Genomic DNA, 9306 nt, shown 5'->3' with positions numbered 1-9306 from the left:
CGTAAACACGGAACAGAATACGATATTAAGTATGTTTGCGCAATCTTTATCGCCTAGCGTTTCGTCTGAGTTGCCGGATAAAATTATTGAAGAAGTGGACGGAATCATGGTTCGCCAAAACTGCTTGGGGTTAGTCTTGAGCATGTTAGGTAAGCTGACGCGAAAAAACTGATATTTGGCAGTGCTAATGGCTTTTTTTAGTTCTATTTCCCCCTTGTGGTAGGATTCCCATGCTGACTTCTGGTTTTTCTTCCTTGCTGTTTTAAACAGGCGTTTTTCTTTCCTATCATTCTTTTAATTGTCTTAGTGAACCAAGGGGCTGATGGTTTTTCTTTGATTGTGATTGTTGGTATGAATGTTTCACTCAGTTCGGTTATTTTAGATGAAAGATGCCAGTTCTCCTGTACAGATCGGTCATCGAATCCTTCTTTGAAAGAGTGGTAGAACTCTTCCAGTACCGTGTTAATAGCTTCATAATTCCCCCGATCGTAGAGTTTGATTCGTTTGTTTCGGGATTTCTCAACTATAAGGTGCGTTGTAAATGTTGCTAGAATAACCTTGTGGTCACTTAATTCCTGCAGGTATAAGACCGATTGCAGGCTGCTTGGGTCCGACAACAGTATTAGGTCCAGAATGTTGGATGTGGTTGCTGTTTCTCTAGTAGCCTGTGTGATCGCTTGAGTTAACTGATAGTTTTCCAAGCAGTTTAGAAATTCATTACATTCTGAATGTGGATAGGTGGTGCAGTTATCTCGCCAATTACTGTTTGGATAGTTCAAATCACCTACGAGAATGAAGCTACCTTTTGGAAATTTTTTGTGTAGGAGGTCAAGGGCGTCGTTAAGATGGGTGGGGAAATCGTAATCTGGCTTAGGGGGGCGGTAACACATACCAAATATCGTAGTGCCTCGAGGGCTTTCGCACGATATCCAGAGCGCTTCAAGGGGGCAGTTTATTTCAATTTTAGAGTGACGGACAGATCTTTTTACTCCTATTAACACACCCCCACCACGTTGCAGTAATCGGTCATGTCGGTAGACCAGAAAGTTCGGGAGCGTTGGAAAGATTTCGGAGTCGATAATAGCGGGGGATAACCAAGTCTCAGTCAGCATGACGATGTCGCATTCCGAAGTCTGTATTAGGTCAGTTATCTCATCACGTTTGGGCATGATGCTTCGAATGTTAGTGTAGAGAATAGAAAAGGATGAACAAGAATTTGCACGGGCTGGCTGGTGTAGCTTGGGATTTGGTTGCGCTTGAGATGACTGTTTTCTTTTCGCCTGATTCGGTGGTAGCTATTGTGTAGACGATACGGTCTCCTTTACTTGGCTAGTGGTCATAACGTAGTAGAATGTTTTTTTCCCGATCAGTAGTTTTTTGTGACGCAGTTTGAAAGGGTCGTTGTTCTGGCGCGCAAATTGGAGCAGCTCTTTACGTATGAAACGTGTAGCATTGCAAAAGTCCTCACCAACGCTGTAGGGCGTATCTTTAAATTTGACGCCTTTAGATAACACCGTTTCCTTCGTTTTGGAATTCGTGAGTTTAACAATTATTGGTCGTTTTTTTTTATCTTGAGGCTTTCCGATGCGGAGCGCTCTTTGTATTTCGTGAGGCTCAAGAGTTACTTCGAGATGCTGGCTACAAATATCTGTGATAAGTTTTTCACTGTCGCTCCACGTTTCGGAGTCGCTTTCATCGACGCCAAAGAATATTAGATTGTTGCGGCGGGATCTATCTTCTGCATCGTTTAGTATGTCATTGATGTTAGAAAACGCCTTTGCTGATTCGTTTGCGGTAGATTGTAACTTTTTAATGTCTGTACGGATAGAAGGCAAGTTAGAACACTCAGATTCCGTTTTGGAAATTCGAGCGACTAGGTCGGCTATGGTTTGTTCAGTGGTGGTAAGTCTGGCATTTATATTTTTCAGTTCAGCCAAAATAGCGGCTTGACCTTCTTCAAGCTTGGTTAGTATGAAGTGTACGTCGTCGTCAGATTCGCTGTGTGCGTTTTGTCGTGTTTTAGGCCCTCGGTTCGTTTCCACATCTCCCGAGAGTAATAATAGTTGGCCAACAACATCAGTACACTGGGAAAACAGGGTAACAAGGCACTGAGGGCTCGGCAGCTGCACCAAAAAACGATTGCTGGTTTTTTTTGCTAGGAGAGGTTCGTATGTACGCACCTGCGTGAGGAAGACGAAGGGCGTCAAGATATGCATCATGTCAGAGGCACAGCCACCGAGCCCACAAGGCGCCGCTCGCGGTGCTCGTGCTTTTATGTCCAGGTGCGCTGTCGTTGTTGATGAGGGTGGTACTTCCAGATTGTCGGGGAGGGGTATAGTGACGCTGAAGGTTGCTCCATCTACTGGCGCGGTGGTCAACACTGTTGTGCGGACCGGGAATCCACTCCAGGAACGAGTAGTTGCTTCTTCGGGGATCGGTCCGGGGGCGAATAGGCTTGCAGCGGCTAATACCTGCGTGAGGAAGACGAAGGGCGTCAAGCGATGCTTCGTGTCAGAGGCACAGCCACCGAGCCCACAAGGCGCCGCTCGCGGTGCTCGTGCTTTTATGTCCAGTTGCGCTGTCGTTGTTGATGAGGGTGGTACTTCCAGATTGTCGGGGAGGGGTATAGCGACGCTGAGGGTTGCTCCATCTAGTGGCGCGGTGGTCAACACCGTTGTGCGGACCGGGAATCCGCTCCAGGAACGGGTAGTTGCTTCTTCGGGGATCGGTCCGGGTGCGAATAGGCTTGCAGCGGCTAATACCTGCGTGACGAAGACGAAGGGCGTCAAGCGATGCATCGTGTCAGAGGCACAGCCACCGAGTCCACCATGACTAAGCTTGTGCGAGGGGTTGCAGCTATCCCCGGCGTCCACGTCACGGCATATGCCGATGATGTCACTATATGGACCGAAGCTGCGGATCATTCCTCGACAGAAAGCGCTGTGCGTAGTCTGCAACAAGCTCTTGATACGTTCACCAGTCTCCTCCCCGCTACAGGAATGGAGATTTCCTTGGCAAAAAGCAACTTTATTATAATTCGAGGTAGACCAGAAGAGCAAGCCCTAGTTGCTCTCACCATGGGAGGTCAAACACTTCAGCGGGCCCCAGAACGGTGGATCAGAGTGCTGGGCATTCCCATCCACGAGTCCGGAGGAGCTTCAGAATGGCTTCGACAACTGAAGGCGCAATGGTCTCCTCTACTAAGCTTAATCCGAAGAATTTCTAATAACTTCGGTGGAGCGTCCCAAAACACCGCCCGCCAACTAGTTCAAGTCATTCTGGTGAGCAAAGACTGCTACGGTGCTCTGTGCTTCCGTCTCACGAAACGTGAGACGGAACAGCTCGAGACGCTTTACAGGGCAGCCCTTCGTGTCATCACGTGGCTTCCCCGGCACACGAAGGTCACTGAACTGTACCGCTATGCTGGCCTTCCTACTCTCAAAGAAACGGTCCTTGCCCGGTCCCGAGGAGTCTCGGATCGCCACGAGCTCACATCGCAAGGGCGCCGATTACTGACCGCTGATGACCATATTGCACCGGCGGACACGCCGCTTATCAAGAAGCATATCCCGCCATAGGAGGACACGCTTGTTACAGCGCAAAAACCTGCACCCTCTAAAACTCAGCGTCTGAGGCACACGTCGCAGCGTACCTCGCTGGTTGTAGCCGGTGGTACTTCTCGGAGCAGTTCAACACTCGAGGTAGGTGTGGACACGTCTTTGCGGGCCGAGTCCTGTATGGCGGCAGTAGCCGCTGTGTCCAACTCCAATGAACTGCAAAGCATTCGACTAATTTCGCTGGACGCCGACCCCGATATAACGGAACTTGAGCTTTTCGCCATAGAGGAAGGTATTCACCTTGCACGCCAGGCTGTCACCGATCATCCAGAACGGTGTTACGACCGGGTGGAAATATTGACTGGCTGCACTGAGGCACTGAAATGCCTCATTGGTCCACCCAGGCAAAACAGCACCGCCCACGCTATCAAGCAGAAATGCGAGAACCTTAGGGCTGACTCTGGAGTACTGATAACGGTACGCTGGATTCCTGCCCATCAAGGGCACCCAGAAAACAAGAAGGCTCATGAACTTTCGAGCGAGGCTTCTTTACACCGTTCCCAGTTCGTGCTGCCTGTAAGACCATATACGCTGCTTACTGATCCAGATGTAGAGCGCCACCTTCGACGTAATCGAAGGAGGCAGGAATTGGCCACTACTATTCCCCCTTGTGACGACCCCACACCCCCTGGTCTACCCCGATGTGCTCAGGTATTCCTCAACCGGGCGCGGTCGGGGTACGCATACACAGATGACCTGATTTCTCGATGGCGAAATTACGCTCCCCAACCTACACCCCACGATGGAAACCTCTCTAACCGTGGTTCCACTGCAACGTTTCCTACACCAGTCCGTTGCTTTGCCTGCAACACAAAAGTGACCCCCACATTCCGCCATCTCGTCTGGGACTGTGGGGCATTCGATCGGCTTCGCGCCAAATATCGTCCCGCCTGGGTCCTCTCCTATGAGGACTGGATCAGGCCACGTGATCGACACTAAGCTACGTTGGCTGCGTTGTGGCACTTCGTTTGCGAGGCAGCCATGGCCGGACATTAGTAACCCCCTCCCTTAAGCCTGCGGCCTCGAGCCATCCAAATAAAAACATTTGTCTGTCTGTCTGTCTGTCTGTGCGGATTCCATCCTCGTCCCACTCCTCAGCTGCACCCCGTGTACCCGCAAGCCTGGAACTCCGGAGTCGCACCTTGCCTTCTACCGCTGAGTCAGCCATTCCTAGCGACGCCCGAAACACGACATCGCCTTCGCCATCGGCAGTCATCGGCTCCGGGGTGATCCGCGAGCGTGACCCGGTGATTTTCACTGGCGCCGACGACCAGTGAACATCGGCCACTGGTCGTCTTTTGTTTACTCCGTCAGACGGCCACTTTCGCTCCCTCCGTAGACGGCAACCTTGACCCTGTCCAGCGCAACCAGCTGCTGACGCTTCTTCACCGTTTCCGATCCACCTTCGACTGCCAGCACACTTTCTTGGGCCGCACGCAGACAGTCACACATCGCATTGACACTGGCTCTCATCCACCTTTGAGGCAGCGACCATACCGCGTATCTGCGAAAGAGCGTTCCGTGATCGAAACGCATGTTGATGAAATGATTCAGCGTGGTGTCATTTGGCCTTGTAACAGCCCGTTGGCTTCACCGGTCGTTCTCGTTGGCAAGAAAGATGGGTCTGTTCGTTTTTGTGTCGATTATCGACGAATAAACAAGATCACCCTGAAAGAAGTTTACCCGTTGCCACGCATCGACGACGTCTTAGATTATCTGCAAGGTGCCGAGTTCTTCTCTTCCTTAGACCTCCGCTCGAGTTACTGGCACGTGCCGATGGCAGACAGCGACCGCCCCAAGACCGCGTTCGTGACCGCCGACGGGTTGTACGAATTCAACGTGACGCCGTTCGGGTTATGTAATGCGCCTGCCACTTTTGAGCGCATCATGGACGACATTCTGCGTGGCCTCAAGTGGAAAACGGGTTTATGCTACTTGGATGACATCGTTGTATTTGCGCCTGATTTTGACAGCAATCTCCGTCGCTTGGAACAAGTTCGCAGTGGCTTACCGACGCTGGGCTACAGCTGAATGTTAAAAAAGTGTCATTTTGCTTCCCGCAAACTGACAATTGTGGGCCATGTTGTTTCAAAGGTCGGCGTTCTTCCCTACCCTGCTAAACTCCAAGCTGTTGCTGACTTCCCAAAAGCGACAACCGTGAAAGCCCTGCGCAGTTTCGTCGGACTCTGTTCCTACTGCCGACGCTTCGTGCCCAACTTTGCGTCCGTCATTGCGCCTCTAACGAAGTTGCTCAGCGGACGCCAAGACTTGTTAACCTGGTCCCCTGCTTGCGATTAAGCCTTTGCAACCCTACACCGCTTACTTACGTCACCTTCCATTTTGCGTGATTTTGACCCTTCCGCGCCAACCGAGATCCATACCGACGCCAGCGGTTTAGGTCTGGGGGCAGTGCTTGCCCAAAGGAAGGCGGGATTCCACGAGTACGTCGTCGCATACGCGAGCCGCACTCTTACAAAGGCGGAATCTAATTACTCTGTCAAAGAGAAAGAGTGTTCGGTCATCGTGTGGGGTATTTCAAACTTCCGACCTTACCTCTACGGTCGAACTTTCGATATGGTCACAGACCATTATGCCCTTTGTTGGCTATCGTCGCTGAAGGATCCCTCCGATCGCCTGGCACGCTGGTCCCTTCGGCTTCAGGTGTATGACATCAGGGTGATATATCGGTCTGGACGCAAGCAAAGGGACGCAGATGCTTTATCTCGTTCACCTTTATCAATTATTTCGCCCGAGATTACAGCCATTGATTGCATACAGGCATCTGAACCATTTGAGGACATGGCAGGGCAGCAACGCAAAGACCCTTGGATATCTTCAACTTTTGACCTGATTTCGAACCCTACAGAACGTAGCGCCTCGCGGGCACTGCGACGTCAGGCCGAGCATTTTTTCATTCGTGACGGGCTTCTGTATCGCAGGAATTAACTCCTCGAAGGCCGTAAGTGGTTGCTGGTCATCCCTCGTCACCTGCGCTCTACAATCTGTACTAATGTCCTCACGAATGCGCAATTCGCCCATGCAGGAGTCTTTACGAAAGACGTACCAGCGCTTGCAGCTGCGCTACTTTTGGCGAGGAATGTATTCCTTTGTAACGAAGTTAATCAAATCACGCCGAGAATGCCAATGACTCAAGTCTCCACCTCAGTCACCAACCGCGCTGGTACAGCCTTTGCCCTGCCCCGTGCGCCCTTTCGACCGTGTGGGTACCGACTAATACGGCCCTCTGCTCCTGACTGCTGCCGGCAGCCATTGGGTTATCGTAGCCGTCAATTACCTTACGCGATACGCTGAGACCGCCGCTCTACCGGCTTCCACAGCGCGCGAAGTTGCTACCTTCATTTTGCACCATTTCATCCTGCGTCATGGAGCACCACGGGAACTTCTAAGTGACCGGGGCCGTGTCTTTTTGTCAGAAGTGGTCGAGGCTCTTCTTAAAGAATGCAACGTCACCCACCGCAGCAATACAGCCTACCATCCCAGAATAATGGGTTGACAGAGAGATTTAACCGCAGCCTTGGCGACATGCTCTCCAAATGCGTGTCTGCTGACCACTCCGACTGGGACGTGATTCTCCCCTTTGTGACTTACGCGTACAACACTGCGACGAAGACTACTACGGGGTTCTCGCCGTGCTTCCTCCTCTACGGCCGTAAAGCATCCTGCCCTCTCGACACCATTCTACCCTACCGACCCGACGCTTCCGAATACACGCCTGTTGCTCAGATCTGCAGCCACGCTCAGGAGTGTCGGCATGACTGTGTCGAGCCGTCACTAAATAATCAAGAGATCAACACCAAGCTTGGAATAAGTTGACAAAACTGCCCGCAGTTTATAAATTTGAAATGACTGGGCGACAGAGGCTACTGTGGCCGACGATGGATCAGGAGTCCATGATCGCCTGCGCGAAGAAAAGGATATTAGATAGGTTTTGAACGGTCTTTTATTGAAGTGAAAAGAGTGCGAGCATTACGAACAAAACATTCGTGGCTGGCCACACTCTGTTCAAGGCAACAGGTGCTCCCCGCCAGGATCTTTTACACATGAAGTTACTGTAGTGTAACTGAAGTACCCTTTCTACTTAGATGTCATCTTGGTGCTTATCTCTGCTGATCTGCAAAACATACTAATCAAACGACGCCGTTGTTTACTCGCACGTGGCTACACAATGTGGAATTTGAGCTATGCCATCTCCCATCGCAGGCTTCGCCTCACGTTTGCCTTCATGACAACAAACTAGTAAATTTGGGATTAGTTCTTCCTAGGACTGACGTGTTTGGTGAAGTTTGTGTAAAACTGACTGGTTGGTTGAACTACGCAAACCATTTTCAGGTATACCTTGTGTCGGTATATTTGACTAAATTTCGTCTCCTCCCCAGAGCATATTCTTTCTTTGTGGCACATTTAAACAGTGGACCGTGAACAGAAAATACCATGGGGGCTATACAAACCTATATTCCCGCCGAGAGAAGTAAAAATGGGGGCAGAATATTCTTGTTTAATGAGGCTGTGGGCAGCGGCTACTTCTGGCGCCCCATTTACTATGTTATCCCCAAGCCACGGGGTGGTCAGCTACATTTTGTACTCCGGATTTTAAAGGGAATGAACACAGTGGGGTTTCGGGGGTTGGGCCATGGAGTTCTTGGCGTCTTTTAAGGAGGTGTGCGTTGGAGGGCCGAGCACTTTAAAAGATATTACTTTAAAGTCATCGCTATCAGCGTGCATTACGGGGGCTGCGTGACGACGAGGAAGGAGTATACAATACTCTAGCCTGGCAGTAGTGGCAAACTATTCTAGTGCGCCGGAGCAAAATGGTAAGGTGGGGATGGTGGCTAGTTTTTCTACCTCGTTCGAACCACCGGGACGAGATGTCGCGGGTCACGACATAAGGGAAGTTCTCCCATTCAATGGAAGTGTGATCAGGGTTTGTAAGCGTTTCCTGTAGGAAATATTCCGTTTTTTTTGAAGATGTTTCTGAACGGAGTGAGATGAGACCTGTTTGAAAGTTGTGGCACGCTCGCTGTGAGGCTGTAAGAATGGTAACATAATTCGGGAAGAGTATAATGGTTGTGAGGGCAACGGCGTTCTCTTCGTCAGTGGCTATGAGAACGCCGGACACATTTTGACTGTGTTGTTCAAGGAGGGTACAGCAAGTACATGTGTAAATAAAGGGTAATGGGGTGACGTGCGGTTAGGAATGCACCTTTCTTGAGGTATTGAGTTCAGTACCACACCCCGGCTTGTCGGCTTCTTTGGTTGTCTCTGGTGCACTTAAGTATGGCGATAGGCTAGCCAGGTACGCGTTAAGCAATACCCGTAGGAATGCGTATGAGAGATTCGTTGGCGGTTGGTGCGTAAGGTCCGCTTTAGTTGGGACAGAACGAAAAGTTCCGGTGACACAGAAATGAGTAATTTCGTTACTTTGGGGTGCTTGGTTAACTTTGTGGACGCCCTTAAGCAGTCTATGCTGTAGAATGCAGACTGTAGGAGCAAAGTAATGGAAGGCGAAGTGCGTTTCTACGGATCTAGAGGACTGCATCTAGTCTTGAGTGTCGTTGAGGATTAGGGTATAATAGGAAACCATTAGTGATTCGTCTGGCTGTGAGCATTGTACCAGTCGGCGGGTGTTTTGCTCTTGGAGGCCGTGATCTTGAATGCAAACTTTTAAAAT

Source organism: Haemaphysalis longicornis, unplaced genomic scaffold (assembly GCF_048455015.1).
Source record: "Haemaphysalis longicornis isolate Haplotype H1 unplaced genomic scaffold, Haemaphysalis longicornis Haplotype H1 scaffold_6, whole genome shotgun sequence".
NCBI lineage: Eukaryota > Metazoa > Arthropoda > Arachnida > Ixodida > Ixodidae > Haemaphysalis > Haemaphysalis longicornis.
The sequence above is the reverse complement of the archived record's forward strand: the minus strand, read 5'-3'. Positions refer to the sequence as shown.